General features: G+C 40.2%; 1 long non-coding RNA gene across 1 annotated transcript; it reads left to right on the plus strand.

The window, feature by feature from the left end:
• Window positions 1-3,729, plus strand: LOC109315996. Its single transcript, XR_002102635.1, has 3 exons — window positions 1-44; window positions 1,670-1,728; window positions 2,281-3,729. It is a non-coding gene; the product is annotated as an uncharacterized LOC109315996 (long non-coding RNA).
• The last annotated feature ends 7,819 nt before the right edge of the window (window positions 3,730-11,548 follow it).

Below are 11,548 nucleotides of genomic sequence, written 5' to 3' on the forward strand. Positions count from 1 at the left end.
CCGGCACCGCCCGCAGCCCGCTCAGCGCCCTCAACACCGACCCGGTGAGAGACGGCCCCGGGCCCGGGCGGGGGGAGCGCGTGCGGGCTGCGCCGGCACTGCCTCTGCCGGGGGTGCCTGCGTGTGTGTATGGTGGGTGCATCGCTCGGAGGGGGGTACAGTAAGTGGGTTTGTCGGAGTGTGGGCACCGCAAGTGCACCGGGGGGGCGGTGGGCTTGTGTGTATCGGGGTGTGTGGGTTTGTACATTTGTGCATATGGGTGTGTGTGAGCGTATGGTAAAAGTATATGTAAGTGTGTGGATATGGTGGGCGCGTAGGTGTGTGTGGGCATGTGTATTTGTGTAGGGGGTATGGTAAGTGTGTATCTCTGTGTGCAGGGGTATGGTGAGTGCAGAGGTGTGTGTGGGCGTGTATATTTGTGTGTATCGCTGCGCGTGTATGGTGTCTGTGTTTTTGTGGTTATTGGGGTGTATCGTGTTTGCGCATGCATCCATGTGTTTCGTTTATCTTGCGTGTAGCAGTGTGCGTAAGCTATATCGTGTGTTTGTGTATACTGAGTGTATCATGTGTGTTTGCACCTGTGTGGGGGGGTGTATGGTGTTGTGCATGTTTGTGTTCATTGGTACATGTGTGCTGTATCTTGTGTTTGTGCGTATGCTGGGTGTATCGTGTGTGTATTTGCACCTGTGGGGGGGTGTATGGTGCCGTGTGTATCTTTGTTTATTGGTGCGTGTGTATGCTGTATCTCATGTTCGTGTGTATGTTGTGTGCATTGTGTATGTATGGTATATCCTGTGTGTATATGTGTATTTGTGTTTATTGGTGTGTGTGCTGTATCGTGTTGGTATGCTGAGTGTATCGTGAGTGCCTATACCAGTGTGTGCGTGTATTGGTGTGTGGGGGCATGTGTATAGTGTGCATGTATGTGTGTTTATTGGTGTGAGTGTGTGCATGTATGATAAATATATTTGTGTGTATGCTGGGTATATCGTGTGTGTGTGTGTGGTGCGTTTGTTTCTCTCATGTAGCAGTGTGTATTTGTGTCACCAGTGTTTGTATGTGTGTGCAGTATCTCATGGTTGTGTAGACTGGATGTATTGTGTGTATTTGCGCACATGTGTGTCCAATATTGGTATGTATTGTGGTGTGCATGGTGTGTGTGTATATTGGTTTATGTATGTGTATATGGTGTGTGTATGTGTAGACACAAGAGTCTGCACCGGCTGGAGGCGCTTCCCCCTTTCAGCGGGGACAGCTTTTGGGAGGGGGATGCACACATGGCAGTGGTCCAGGGGAGGGGGCTCGTCTCTCCCTGGCATCCACCATTACCCCTAGACAAGCATCTTCTCTCCCAGAACCAGAGAGAAACCTGTGACACCCCCAGCCCAGCCTGCCTGGCAGGCAACACCCACTCAAGCTCAGGAGGCATCACCCTGATGGGGCTGGTGTCCAGCTTGGAGGCCAGCAGGTACCAATCTGGGGACAGTAGGGCTCTGTTGACTTAGACTGACAGCCCACCGTGGTGGCTCCTTCCATTGTGGGGCTTTTCCCCTCCAGGCCTCACTGTGCCTGTGGTGTGACGGAGACCCAGTGGGGAGGGTAGCAAAGAGGGAGATCAGGGCCGAGCTAATAATCTGTACTAAGACCGATGTGTTTCACTGCTGTGCAGGCTGGCTCTGTGAACAAGCAGGGGGACAGCATCCTGTGCCGCTGAACTCCGTACCCAAGGTGAGTTGCAAGCCACACTTGGGCATTTGGAGACCTTGCAGAGGCTGCATCCTTCCCATCCATAGCATTGTCATGCCAGTGCCCTTTTGCACTGTAAATGTTTCAGCTAACTCTTCCTTTGGAACCAGCCGGAGTCCACTGCACGTTCCTGAGGAGTTCATTTCTCCTCCAGTACGCCCTGAATGGTATGTCAGAGAGGCATTAGCACTCCTGAACTGAGTGCACCTATGTTCTTTTCTGAACGAAGAATTTTTTTTTCCTAGTGTTACAACTGTCTCCATCTCTGTTTCATACGTGGTGCAAAGATGGGGTCTGGGCTGCTCCAACAGTGTTTGCAGGGAGACTTGCCTATGAAAGTCCCCTCTCAAGCGCTTCTAGCTGAGGCTTGCAGCTGTGTATTCCTCTGTTTGGCCTAGCCTGGGAGCTGCGGTTGTTGTTTGACCTGGTTTGTTTTGGGTTGTTGATCAAGCATGTCTTGTGTTTTGTTGGTGGCGCCAGTCAGTCTGGAGCAGAATGGTTCACACACCCCCTCTATTCATTCCTCTTCCACAGGTGTGCAGCAGGCAGATCCAGAGCCAGAGGAACAGAGAAAGACATATTAGAGAGGGAGGGGGAAAAGAAATATCAGCCATCAGACCAGAGGAAAAAACCATTCAGCCCCAGAGTCGTTTCCATACTTCATTCCAAGAGAAAACCTTTCACCATTTTGCACATCCATAGCATTTAAACACATCCTTTTTTGTTGTTTTTTTTTTTCCTGTTCCTTTTATATCAGATGTGAATTGTATGTTTATTTTGGTGGGAGGAGATTTAAACCTTAAGCAGAAAAACAGGACTCTTCTGTTGGATAGAAGATCAAGAGTAAATCAAACTTTAGAAGTATAACTATAAAAGGACAGAACAGCTGAATTGTGAAGCTTTACTAATCTACCAGAGCATTGTAGATATATTTGACATCTATTGTTTAAAATAGATGATTTTATTCGGGCCCAGGGAACTTTCTTCTCCCTGCAGGAATGTTACATATTGTATAGATAAATGAGTGACATTTCATACTGTGTATATATAGAGATGTTCTATAAGTGTAAGTGAGAAAAGTATATGCTTTAATAGACTACTGTAATTATAAAATATTTTTAATTAAATATTTTTTGTAAATATGATAAAGGTGTGTATGTTTTTTTTAATCTGTGGGTACATTCCTTTAGAAAATTATTTACAGCTCAAATACAGAGCTCCTAATATGAAAATTATCTTAAATGTTGAGGATTTTTCACCCAATGTCTTTTAGACTCGGAAGTTACAGCTATAGCTAGTGGTCCTGCATGATTGCATGAGATGTCTAATTGCAAATAAACTTGTTCTGAGTCAATACAGACGTGTTTTCTTCAATCTAGATTGAAAATGTTTGTAACTGTATTATACATTTTGAAACTACAGTTTTGTCAGTTAGGCACAGGGGTTTTTAGTCCACTATGTACAAGTAGCATTAAAACAGTAGTGTTTTTTTACTGAGATTAGAAAAACAAAGTATATCTACTTTTTTGCATATGGGGCAATGCTTTAGGTCTCTAATCAGCTTTTATAAAATCTGCTCTTGCGTCAAAATCAAGGAACTTGCTAGGGAAAATTCATTTAACACCAAAAGGTTTATCATCACAAACTCTCATTCTGATATTTAAATAAGTGAAAACAAGTTTTTTTCTGCTTGCAACCAAAGGGCAAAACCATTGATAAATAAACAGCTACTATTTCCTTCGTCCAAAGAATATTGATACTGGACTGTGGAAAAGCACACGGGCAAAGTCATTATGATCAATGATGTAAATCCATCTTAACATGAACTTAAGTAGACCAAAAATCGGATAACTGCGTCAAGATTATTTTTCTAATACGAAATGACTATCACTTCATTGCAGCTATGTTACAGTTAAAATCCTGTTTAATCTCTGTGATGTGTAATTTCTACATGTGAACATTAAACTAGATTTGCCTGTCTTTAACTGTGATTCTTCAGCTTATTTCTTCAATCCTCTGAATTTATGTTTGCTTCATTTTTTCCCCGCCCCCCTAAATAACTGGAGCTTAAAGGTTGAGTTTATCTTATACCAGATTTCTGTACATTACAGTTTTGCAGTTTATAAACTCATGTCCAGGAGATGAGAAAGTTATGCATTTTGTGTGACCAGTAGTCCACACACCAGTGACACAGGATTTTCAGAGTGGGAGAATTAAGTAGGATTTAATTAGGTGCTTTGTAAATAGTTAGCCAACTGTGCCTGTAACATGGTCTGTTTGATTAAAAAAGTGAGAAGATTTGTTTCAGATGATACAAAAGTCAAAAGTGCTGTGGCCCAGCAGACTTTTTCTAAATTAAATATTTATGAGGAAATGAACTACCGCGGTCCTTAGCTATCCACTGAAGTGCTAAGGTGTCAACAAGATGAACATTTTGTTAATCAAAACAATGAAGAAGATTAAACAGCCCCAAAATGACTCCACACTTATCTGTAGCCATGACACATCTTGTCACTACCAGCAGTGTTTCATATGCATAAAATTGGTCTGGGAGACCAGAAACAGGTCCTGAAATACATTTTCCTATCTCCGGCATTGTAATAATGTTTAAGAAACACAATGTAAGCTCTTGTAACATTTAACTGAAATGAAAGCGTTTAATTCTGAGACTCCAACTACTGCAGTGAGAGTAAGTAATAACTAGAACTTTGTACTGAAGTCTCTTTTTCTCACATTACTAAAAAGGAAAACTAAAAATCCAAACCCCAAAAAACCCCTCAAACCTTTAACCTCTCATGGGAATCGGCTGCATTTGTCGTGTTTTGTTTTATTTTTTAAGTTTGACTACCTGCCTGGGTTAGCTACTGGCATTGCGCTTGTTTGGGGCAATTTTTCTCAGCAGCCTTGAATTCTTGGTCATACTGTTTATATGTGCTCTTGCCAGTTTCTGCTATTTTACTGCATCACTGTAGAAGGAAAGGAAAAAGCAGAACATGCCGCTGTAAAAGTATGAAGCAACTCTGTAGTGTTTGCACAAATAAAAATGAGTGTATTAGAGGAGAGCTCCTGCTGGACTCCTGAAGTACCCTTGTATCTGTTTAGCAATCTAGAATGCATTCAAGGTACCAAAATCTGGCCCCACAGAGATCTAGTTTAACTCCCATTGGTTTCACTGGGGCCAAGATGTGTTTTAACTCTTTAAAAATGTCACTGCAGCAAGTTAGAAATTAAAAAATGAAATTCTATTACTATGCTACAATAAGTCTCATACACTGTACTTGCTAGATTTCCAGGCTTTGATATAACCTTGGTTTATTCCTTATGCTAAGTAAAAAGAAAACTTAACAGCTTGTTTACTGATGGTTAGCATTAGGGGACACCTAAATGCAGTTCTTTTTGCTTTCAAAAGTCCACCAATGTTTTTAGCTTCTTTCAAAATAATTTTAACCCTATGCATATTTTTGATCATGTGCATCCATGGAAAAATAAATCTTCTCCCAAATGTCTTTGATTTTCTTAGCCACAAAATAATTCCTTAAAAGGAGCTATTTGACTGAATAATGAAAGTTGTGGCTGTCCAAGGGAGAGACTGCCTAATTAGGCATCTGGACCCCTGGATTTTGTTCCCAGCTCTGCTACCGACTCACCTGGTGACCATGAGCAAGTCACTGCCTGTTTTCCCTGTGTTTCAGTTTTCTATCCATAATATGCTGATGATAACATTTATTTACCTTTATAAAGCATATTAGGAAAAGTGGACAAACTACATATTTTTTCCTTCACCTTCTGATATGAGAGAAAAGTTTCAGATCTGAGAAGAAATTAAGCACAGAAAAAGTTAAGCTGATTAGGAAGAACATCTTCCTTATGATGCATAGATTCCAGTGTAGATTTTAAGGGAAGTGATAAGATTTCCCTTCACTTAAGATATTTAGGAACTAGAAAATGTTTTGGAATAGAGCTAAACAAGGGGACTAAATATGCCTTTTCTATCTGTAACTTTTGTAATATCCATTGGATGTCAGTGAGCACATCTACATGTTCATTAGTGCACCATACTTACTACATATTTAGTACTCCCTTAATGAAATACTAACTAAAAGCACAGTAACTACATTTATTGCAGAGTAGTGCCGGTGAACATTTTTTTGTGATGCTTACTGCACAGTTGCCTAATAACACCGCACAGTAGGTTATATTAGCATGGTTTTTGACTGGCTTGCTATTGCACAGTGTTATTAGGCTACTGTGCAGTAAATATCTTGTGTGGATGCACCCAGTATTGAATAGACCTGTTACTCTTTGGATTAGGTGCAAAGCTGGGGTTCTAATCACTTGTGATCATGAAGAATCTCCTTTCAGCTTCATAAGCAGAAAGGTGGTAAATCTAGCTCATATGACTACATTCTGCTTAGCTAACTTTTCTCTGCTTTTTCATCTGGGTATGGCATTTTTTCACATCCTAAACTGTCATGTTGTTGTTAAATAGTTGCTGCATTTTCAGGCAGAAGAGAACTGTGTCATAATATATTCCATAACTACCTTAGAGATGTGTCCTACTGATCAGTAAATAAAACCTTGTAAAATAATTTCATATCATTAGATGTAATACTTTACATTTGCACAATACATTGCACTAATATTATTTATTTTATAATAGAAGTATGAGTCTACACGTTAAACTTTAGTAAAATCTTTGTGGTAAAAAAAGAACCACAGCATAAAGAAAATTTAAGCCGTATAGTTTCACTTGCAGTACCATTTTATGTTTTGTGCGCTAGTAATGCTAGCAACATTATAATTATTATTTGCAAAGCAATATCAAACGTGTTATATACACCATTGTGTAAAATCCTAGACTAAATATATACATGGTGTAATAACATATAAACGAATGCAGACTCTGTATCAGTGATTCTTAACCATGATGCTGTGGCATCCCGGGGTACCATGAGATTCATTTGTGGGTACTGCAGGGTGTTACATAATATTAGCACTGTTATGTGTACAAACACCTACACATAATTCACAAGATAAACCCAGAGATTTTGAATAGGAATTCATAAGGTCAAAAAACATTCTGTCCTGCTGCGGGCTTTCTAAATTCTTTGCAGCAGAAGAATTGCTGTATTATTTTTCCATAGTAAAAAAAAGTGAAAGCAAGAGCTGTCATTTTCCAAGGAGTGCCATGAGTCTAAAGAAGTTAAGAACCACTGCTCTATATTTACACCTGTGAAACAAGAGGATTTGGCCCACTTAGTTGAAAAGGATTCACCACTGTGCTTCTCTATAGAAAATTCTTCCCTGCATTATGGTTTCATTTTACACTGACCAGATATGCCTCATAATTAAATCACAAAACATATTAAAGTAATATTACTGTTCTCTCCTAATTTCACAAAAGGCAAGAAATTATGACTGACACTTTCTGGAGACATTCCATCCATATTTTCTTGATGTGGTACAGTAACTATAACAGCCTGTTGTGCAACAGACCCTGCAACATTTAGGCACAACAGGGTAATTTAAGGGCAAAAGCCTGCATCTCCAAACAATGTCACTCATCCCTCTGATAGAGAGTAAAGCAAAGTGAAAAAAAAGCAAAAGTAGAGCAGCATGGAAGTAGAAGATTGTTTCACGGGATGCTGCCATTAATGCCTCCATAACACATGGAAAGAGATAGTATGCTAGGCATAAACTGGTAGACTTGTGCACACAAACTATGGGCCTGATCCAAAGCCTACTGAAATCAATGGAAAGACTCCCATGGACCTTAATGGCTTTTGATTGTATCCTATGAGCCTCACATACTAAAATGTGCACTGAGTTAATGTTTTTCCATTGGAGAGGTACAGAGTCCAGCTCTGTGCCACTCAGCCAACGACAACAAAACTACATATTCTAGGTGTGTTGAGGGGCAATGTGGAAAGTAGCCCTTTGCCCAGGGGGCCAAGAGAAGTGTGGGGACAGAAGTAATAATTGTATCAATATCCAGTGATGCCAATATCAACCGTTACAATACAACTGCTATATCTACATGATTCTGTAAAGATGCAAATTTAACAGAACCATCCTAATTTTAACACTGTTTCATTCAGGGTTAAAGTTACAGAGATTTATCAGAGTGGCTTCTCCCCCTCTGCTTTGAAAGCCATTAAAAGCTACGATTGTCCATATCCTATGAGAGTTAGTGAACCATGCAAGGTTCTTTACTGGTGTACTGTGCAACCCTCTCAACATTTTTTGTAGCCCTACCATTCCAGAGGAGGGAGAATAAGCAACTCTCTGGTAACTTATTACCAAGCTCATGATGGTGGTGGCTGGCATTTGTTTTTCCCCCATTTGCACTTTTTTGTATCACATGTATACAAGGAAATATTAGCAATTCTCTCACTGGTGGGCAGTGCAGCTCCATCCGTGCTAGCAGTGTTGGCAGCAGCAGTGGAGATCAGGGACAGAGTCTAGACTTTCATCCTTAAATTTTCTTGCTTTGATCAGCTTGAAACACACTTTGGCATTTTTTTCCCCCTGATTTAACCTACTTTTAGGCTTAGGGTTGTAACTGAGGGAGAATTAATCTATTGGCTGACAAGATACACTAGTTTCTGATAAAAGAAATGTCCATACAATTTTAACAACCCATACAATATACTTAAAGGCCATAATGGCTCCCTCTGAGCAGCATGCCATGAAAATAAATATCTTAACTCTTTATAACACACATATAACATGTACGTACTGCATAAAGCAATAGTTCATTTGAAGTTGCTACACCTTATCTTGTAAATTCATATTTAGACTTTAAATGTACAACTTATTCAGCAGGTTATTACTCAAGTCAGATGATAGACTTGTAGAATCTCTAAGTACGCATGTAGACCTTAAGAAATAAGTTTCATTGCAGGTATTCAATAAATAGATGAGTACCTTGAAAACAGGCATGCTCAACTCCAGGCCTGAAGGCCAAATGTGGTTCATGGGGCTCCCCCCGATGGCTTAGATAATTTGGTGGCATGGCAGCAGTGGCAATTAATCCCACCACTCCTTCCCTCCTACCAAATTCTCAAGCCCCACATGGTTGAGTTGGGGCTGGGCCACACCCCCCTCCCAGTCATGTGTCAGGGTCAGGATACACTCTCCTCTTCCCCTCCCCAATATGGCCAGGTCAGGGCCAGACTGCCCCACTCCATGAAGCTGGATCAGTCCCACTGCACCAGCCCTCATAGTGAATCAGGCTCACTGGCCAGATTAGACCCATGCACATACCAGGCACTGCTCATCCAGCCCACAAAACAAAATGTTTGGGTACTATTTTTTTAGCAGCATTAGGGAGGAAGAAAACTAAAAAAGTCCGTTTTTTTCCCTCCCCCACAGCATGTCTTTTTCTTCATCTGCTGGGTCTGGCAATTAAATCATTGTGTCCCATTTGTGACATCATACAGAAACAGTCTGATGTCAGAAATTCAGAATTATGAGACAGATGGAGTTGCATGCTTCTGTAAACAAAGGATAGGTGGATACAGTATGTGCTGGCGTTAAAGCACCAGAGGGGCAGAGTACAATATTCGCAGCATCTTCCTCTCCATGGGACTTCCTGAAGCTGCTCTGCAAGGGCTGCACAGGAAGCACAGAGGGCTGACAAAATGGCATTACAGTCCCTAGCTCTGTGTAATATTGCAGATAAGTTCCTGTTGCCTTTATTGATACCTTGTGATTTCTTTTTCCAGGTTTATAAAGTGGATGTAGTTTAAAAGGGGCTTCTGATGACAGTAGCAAAGCCCTCTGGCATGCTTCTTTTAGGATCTATTGTGGGCCAGAGTGGAAAGAAAGCAGCCAAGAAACACAGACCAAGGCCTAACGTAGACGACTGTACATCTACAGATACTGGCAATTTACTCTGATATTGGGCCCCAAGTCTGGCTTTTGCCAAAGGGTGGTAAATACCACCTGAATGGAAGGCTGTTCAAGACACTGTGAGGGGAATTTAGCAGTTTCATTTCCTTTACATAGGAATGATCCATAACGATACTATGGACCCATAACGACCCTCTGTCCAGGGTCATGAAGGGAGCAAAACTGGAATTGGAAAGAAACAGGCTCCCTTTCAGACATAAATTTCAGCAATGGTAGAGCTAGAAATGTTAAAAATGACTAGTAAAGTAGCTTGTGGTTACATGAATGCTTTTGTCTCAAATACCCAGTTTAAGAGTCCCACTTCTGGGCTTATTTTGAATTAATATCCTACAGAGACTTCATCATATCCTATTAATGAGTATAATAAAAACAATGAAAAAAGTTACTGTTCATGTCTCTAACTCCATTTCCAAATATTTAAAAATCAGCAATTCAACAGTTCCGTTCAAATGGTTGACCTTCCCATCCAACAAGTTGTTAGCAGTAAATTCTGAAAGACAAAGTGGTTTGGGGACACATCAAAACATCTGATGATGAGAAAGAGCTACATTTCATTTTGCCCTTTCATAATTTAGTATTACATTTATTGGACATATGAAAAAAATAAAAAAATAATAAAATATGCTCCCTGCCTGGCTAAGAGCTTTATGTAAGTTGCAGTCCAGAGAACATTTTTATAGCCAGGATATAAATCCCTGCCAAACTGGAAGGCACAAGTGTAGTACATCTTTTTACATTTGAGTCTAAAGAAAATGATTCTTGCTACAGTAGAAATTGACTACAGTGAACTTTGATAAAGAAAGCTTATTTTTCTCAGTGAAAGACAGTGCAAGTTATGCATCTTTTTAGTTACTGAAACAGGTAAATTGCTTATAATACTGTGAAACAGATAAAAATTTAGCTTTTCTGTGGTTAGGAGCACCTGTTGACTTACAGCCTGATCCAAAAACCATTGAAGTCAATGGAATTCTTTCAAATTAATGTATTTTGAGGTGGCCACTAAACAGAAATCCCCACATATCATAGATCTTATAATGGTTCCACTGTGTATGGACAAAATCATGCCCTTTCTTGTTCTGGCCTCCATTCTGACATCTGTTCCACCAGTTAAAACTAGAGTTACTCCATTACAGTCAAAAGCATATGTAGATTTACACAGATGAAATGAGGATAGGAATTGAAGCCATGAACCTCGACCAGGAAAAACCCCCTTTGAGTCAAACAGATTTATGTCTGAGTAAGGATATCAGGATTTGGACCTTTGTAATTTTAATGCATTAGTCTAAAACTTATTAGAGTTTATTTGCAGCCAAATGTTACAGGCAGATTGATTATCATGGCTCCTCTAATCATCTATAGTAAGAAACAGTGAAAACAGATAGTAAGAACGACATAATCTATGTCCTGTGAGCTGCTTTGCTGTTCAATTAGGCTAGGGTTGCCAACTCTGTTTGAATCTATTCCAGGAAGTTTCATCACATGACGTAATGACATTAATGAGGCATTACGTCAGAAAAGCAAATGCATATTACTATCACATTTTAAAAACCCACTGGGCTACTGTATAAATTGGATTCAACATGTAATATTTATTTTAATCAATGCCCATCATTTATCTCCCAAGTGACTCTCAGCAGTCCCTTGGAGATTTATATCTAATTCCTGGAGACTCCAGGACAATCCTGGGGAGCTGGCAACCCTAATTTTAGGCTCCTACTGATTTCACTGTTTTGGGGATGAGACTCTTCACAAAGCCCTGATTTTTCAAATGATCATGCACAAAAAATGAGTACCTGCTCCTGTATGAGAGTAACCTAGATGGGAGTATTTTGAGTTATGCTTGCAATGCAATTTAGACATGCAAACCTAGACAAAAGACTTTGCATTG

Source organism: Crocodylus porosus, unplaced genomic scaffold (assembly GCF_001723895.1).
Source record: "Crocodylus porosus isolate Cpor-Errol unplaced genomic scaffold, CroPor_comp1, whole genome shotgun sequence".
Lineage (NCBI taxonomy): Eukaryota > Metazoa > Chordata > Crocodylia > Crocodylidae > Crocodylus > Crocodylus porosus.